Source organism: Sceloporus undulatus, chromosome 2 (genome assembly GCF_019175285.1).
Source record: "Sceloporus undulatus isolate JIND9_A2432 ecotype Alabama chromosome 2, SceUnd_v1.1, whole genome shotgun sequence".
Lineage (NCBI taxonomy): Eukaryota > Metazoa > Chordata > Lepidosauria > Squamata > Phrynosomatidae > Sceloporus > Sceloporus undulatus.
Window position 1 is genome coordinate 267,292,767 of NC_056523.1, and position 6,109 is coordinate 267,298,875.

Below are 6,109 nucleotides of genomic sequence, written 5' to 3' on the forward strand. Positions count from 1 at the left end.
CTGTAAAACAGTATATAAAATGTGAAAGCAAAATATGTTGAATAAATGTAAGATGTCATGGTGACACATGGGGGGGGGAACTGTGTTGTATTGTAATATGGAAATGTTATGAATTAAAAAGGTTTTAAAAGAAGCCTCGTATGTGTATATACACAAATCAGTAAAAGGATAGAGTGCCTTGTAACAGGTCCTGATTCACCCTGCCATTATATCTTGAGTAAGTTGCTTTTTTGGGCTACAGCTCCCAGAATCTCCCAGCCAGTATCACCAATGATAAGCAACTTGATTGGGACAAGTGGCTAAGGCTGCATGCTTTTTGCATTTGTAGATTATGCTTGCTCATTCTAAAGGTCAGTTTGATATTACTTCTTTCAGTGAGTGTTCACTTACCTATGTTTCTCCTTAGAGAGCCTTAAAGTCTTATTCATTTTATTTTATCATATTTTTAAGCTCAAGAGGATGAGCTATTTCATTCCAGTTACTTCACCCTCAAAATACTAGAGGGTTCAGTTGAAACAGTTTTTCACTGACCAGTATGACTAACATTACCAACGTTGCCCACATGATTGCATGGATATAGTTCCCAATGCTACTTGGACTTTCCTGTATTCCTTGTGGTCTTCATTTCTCTGGTCTCAGGTATGATTGTGAATACTCTCAACTGAGCTGACTATGTTGAAGCTCATAGGGCTTTTCCTCTGAGCTTTGCTAAATTAAAGCATAAGGACTTATTAGTATAAGAAATGCTATTTTATTGTGCTCTGTCATCTTCCAGTTTCTTGTACATCATGCTACTTGATGGTGAAAAAACATCTTCCCTTAATGGCTGTTGCTCGATGCTCTTTTGGATGAACCTCTGTACCTTTTTGCATATTGCTTACAGAATTAGTACATTTTAAAAACTTATCCATTTATGACAAAATGCACCATAAGTCTCCAGTGATTTTGAAGGAAACAGGTAATTCTACCCATCACAATAGAAAGCAGACAGTGAAAACCTACATGGTGGGTGCAGAATCGAATAGCCCTCATGCTGCATGTATAGCCTCCATGGGAAATGTAGTTGTGTACATTCCCAGTGTCTGCATGTTTAGTATAACATTTGGAAAAGGAGTGTATGTGTACAAAGCTGTGCAGGTTTCATACTCTTTATCCACCTGAAAAACCTTATTTCTATACAGAATACTATGCCAGGCTATTTTGTTTTGTTATTTGACTTTATCTATTCTGAGATTTACTTTTATTTATTATTTTATTTATTTAAATGTATACCCCACTTTTCTCCCAACATGTGATACATAGTGACTTTTAACAAGGTTAAGACAAGACACAGCTAATTATAAAATATACTTCTTGCCATTGCAGAACAAAGAGGGAAATTATTGCATGTGTGATAAGTGGGAGTCAGAAAAAAAGCGATGCAGCAGATGTACAATGTTCATTATGCAGGAATATATTATGCTAAAGACTTTGCTGGGGAAAGGGCATAGTTAAAAGTAACAGGCACTGGCTGGCAGATTATCAGTAGTACAAGTTGTTCTTGCTCAGAGAAGCAGCAAAGAATGTCCAACATACCAGCAGCATTGTCTGCTAGGATAAATTCTGTTTTGCACTGGCAGAAAAGTCTTTTTATATCCCTACTGTGGTCAGCTCAGTGAAGTGGCTCCCTACGTAGGTTGTGTTCAAGACAAGTAGAATTTAACCTTTTAAAATATTAGACACACAGTATATATTGCACTGGTAGGGAAAGAACACTATAAACAGGAGATATCCTCTGTGTTCATAGCAGGAATTTCTAAACAGTGCGAAAGAACAACCAACAGCAGATGGGAAAATGTATGTCTGTATAAAATGTGCCCATTTAAATAGCCATCTATGGCTGTAATTCTGTTTCCACTGCTTATTTCTAGCATTGCTGTTCTCTAAAAAGCCATTTGCAAAAAGAGCTACAAAAATATAACAAAGAATATTAGTGTACCATATGCTCATTAAAAATGTTAGAAGACAGTTTGTGAACAGCATTTTATCAACGTTGGAGAAAGGAGGAAATGTTCTCATCCACCTTGCACAACATCAGAATTGCAAGATGATGTGGATTAATGAGATAATTTCAGCTCTTCAGAATTCCCCTGGTGAGGTTATTAATATACTTGCCCTCTTTGTATCTCCACCAAAATAACTCTTCCATCAGCACCCCCTCATCTTTCTTTAGTAACTCTGTACTTAGATTTTGGAGGAGATATTTTCTAATTATCTATTTAAAACCAGTATGGTATAGCATGGCAGTATTTTGATCATTTTGATCTTTCCAGCACTGTCTGATTTCTGCCAACAAACAAAACAGGCTAACATTGATGAGCCAAATTTTGTCACCAGCAATCAGGAATGTTTTGGTATTTCCCATGAGAGTGTAGGGAGACTCAGTTACTTGTGTCATCCTGCTAACATGTTAGGCTTCATGCAGTTTCGTGTGCTAGGTTGCATGGAGGCAACTGGGCATGGCACAGTATTTTTATAAAAGCTTTAAGGAATTGCCTCCTTTGTATGGATAAGTATCTAATAAAGGCTGCTATGTGAAAATACAGAGTAGATGCCACCTCCCAGTCGCCAGCTTTCATCATACTGACAATGTATCATGATTTCTGTCCTAATTACTTGGCCAGCTAATAGTCACTGATGTTGTTCCTCTTTGTCATAAAATTAAGTCAAATGTTACTTAAAAAAAAAAAAGACCTAGAACAGCCTACCTCCCTGATGGCAAAACTGTCCTCCATGTCCCCCAAGAGGCAATATATTGGAGGGAAATGAGGGGTCAGGGTGGCAACAAAAACTGCTTTAGGAGCGGCATGTGATGAGCTGCACACTGCTTTATGTATGAACCAGAAACAGACAAAAATTCAGGCCTTCTCTCCACAGTCTTGTTATCAGGACAGTACAATTGCCTATGGTGCCCTTTCTTCTACAGTGCAGTAGGAATATATATATATATATATATATATATATATATATATATATATATAATATCAGTATTTATATCTGGCCTTTCAGTAAAATAGCCAACATACCTTACAATTAAGACAAAATACATAATTTAATATGTAAAAACTCCCCACACAAAACAAACCCCAGTAGATGGAAATAAAAATGGGCTAGGCTGCTCCCACAGCCCTGGAAGGCAAATATAGGCACCAGTCACTGGATCTTCCCCAGTAATATAAACTCTGCTCGATAGGAGCTGCCAGTTCTCTCTGAAAAGACAAGCTTGTGAAAGCCAAAAGGTATATTTACCGTTATCTTTTGCAGCCTAAACTTTGACCCATTTGGGCTGTCAACAAGTTTTGGTGCAGTGTGCTAGTTCTAAAATTATTCCTTCAGTTAAGCATATTCTCTATACCCTACTTTATCTTAATTTACCATTTAGTCAAGCTGAACATACTTTAATTCCCTTAATCTTTCCTCATAAATTAACAAAACTAGCCCCTTAATCAAGCTAATTGCTCTTCCTGGATTTCCCTCCAATTAATCTTTTATCTCTCAAATGCAGTACTGTATTTCACAAAATGTATTCTGCATATTCTGGCAAGAGTTTCTAGCCAGACACAGAGGAGTCCATCCTGAGGCTGGTGATGCTTTGCAACCTTTGAGACAGGCCAAGGTTCCTGCTACTCCTGCCGTCAGTCTAATCCTCTTCTACTTGCTGTTCTCTCTGTGTATGTGTATGGGGCTGTATCCACACTGAAGACACCAGTTTAACTACCATAGTTCAGTGCTACAGGAATTCTAGGAAGTGTAGTGTGTTGTGGAGCGCAACAAACTACACTTCCCAGAATTCCATAGCAAGCTATAGCAGTTAAAGTGGTGTCAAACTGGATTATTTCTGCAGTACAGATAATGCCTATGAATATGACATTAGAGCCCAGAGAGGGAAAGAAGGGTGACTAGAGAAGTGGAACAAGACAGGCAAAACTGCACCTGTATTTTGCGGCCAAAGTATATGTTTACAAACAAATGTCTGGAATTACTGGTTTGAACTATGCTTGTTTTGCTCCTTTTCTTGGAAGAGGAAAAAGCTACTTCTGCTGAGGGTACTCAGGAGTAGATAAGTAGGACCCAGGAAGTACTGTATATACTGGAGCCCGGCTTTTCTGCATGCTGTTTCCTACTCCTGCCCCACTCGACCCTTGGCTTTCCATCAGGGTGTTTCCAACGTCTGTTTGTGGAGAAGGAGTGACTGGAGAAATGATTAATCCCTGTCATTTCTCAATACCAATTCACTGCAGCTCCAGTATTTTCAATGTCTGCCTTCCAGACCCCAATTTGAAATGCTGTGGGGCAAGAACCAGTAATATTTTTGGACCATGATTGAGTGCCCGAACAGACAGGCCAAAATAAAGCTGCTTCGGATCACTTTGGAGGTATGCTGTTTGAATTATGCATGTGTCCTAAGAGGCTGGAAACCGCACCAAAGCCACACTCCAGTCCTAAGGAATGGACCAGAGCTTTGGCGCAGCTTCTGGCCTCTTAAGATGCGTGTGTCATTTAAACAGCATACCTCCAAAGTGACCTGAACCAGCTTTATTTTGGTCTGTTTGTTTGGGCCCAATAGTGGGTAAACTGCAGATAAGGGTGGACTACCGTACAATTATCATCTTCTCCAAAGAGGTAGGTCTGAGGTTGTGTTTCCCCCCCAAGAATATTGACTTGCCCAATTCTTTGATGTCCAAGCAGTCCAGGGTGCAAAGACAAGTCTAACTGCATAGCAGTGGGATCCCAGTGGATATTTATGTCTAAAACATAAATAAGAGCTGGGAGTCATGCTGTTGAATTACAACTCCCAGCCATCCTCATTAATGGTTGCACAGCTGCGATGTGCTGTCCAACAACTTGAGGGCCAAAGGATTCCCATCCCTGGCCTTAAGTAAATCCCAGCCATCATGTTGAGCAGATGCAGAAAGTCCTCTTACCAGCAGGGAAAACTGGATGCGATGATTACGTTCACAAACAGCACTTAAAATGCTATTGTCACCTACAGTCCTTGCCAACAGAGTGTTTCATTTTTTTGTGCCAGCTGGCCTCTACATAACAATTATTTTATTATTATTTTACTTATTTATAGCCTGTCCTTCTCCAAATATAGGGACTCAAGGCGGCAAATAATAATTGCCTGAATGCCTTGAGAAAAACACAAGCACCCTTCCTCACAACCAAGGTCCGAAACACACAGCAGGAATAATCCAGTCTGAGACCACTTTAACTCCCCTGGCTCAATACTAGGGGATTCTGGGAACTGCAGTTTTGTGAGACATTTAGTCTTCTCTGTCAGAGAGCTCTGGTGCCACAATAAACTACAAATCCCAGGACTCCCTAGGACTGACCTAAGGCAGTTAAAACAGTCTCAAACTGGATTATTTCTGCAGTGTGTTTTGGACCTTTGAGACCACTTTATCTGCCCTGGCTCAACGCTAGGGAATTCTGGGATTTGTTGTTTGTTGTGGCACCAGAGCTCTGTCAGAGGGCACGCTCCCACTATGATTTAAGCCGATTTGCTGATTGGTTTATGTGTGCCTTGTTCACACTGGAAACCATTTCAGACCCAACTGCATTTGATCAGAATCGCAACAAAGCGAGGCAAATGCAAATAAACCGCTCTTTTTGAAGACAGCGAAATGCCTCATAAAACTACTAATCCCACTGTTCCATAGCATTGACCCACATGGTAGTTAAAGTGGAGTCAAACTGGATTGCTTCTGAGGTGAGAATATAGCCATATTAGAGGTCCAGTGTTATTTCCTAAGGGACCGGATGTCCTCGTTTTTTTCCAGGCCGCCTCCTACACTCCAGCCTTCTTCTGTCCAGGAAGAATTCCAAAAATGTCCTCAATTTATGAGGACCGAGAAGCACGAATTTACATTTACAGGAGTGTGCTTAGCTTGTATTTGGAAATGTCTTGAATGTCCTCCATTTCACGGTGCCTTGCCTTGCCCTCCTTTATGATAAGGTTGTGGTTGTTGGAAAAAGTGAGGAGGAGGAGGAGGAGGCAGCAATAATGGAGGGAGACACAAACCTCCCACGCAACACATTACAGTGGTACCCTGGGATACGAATTGAT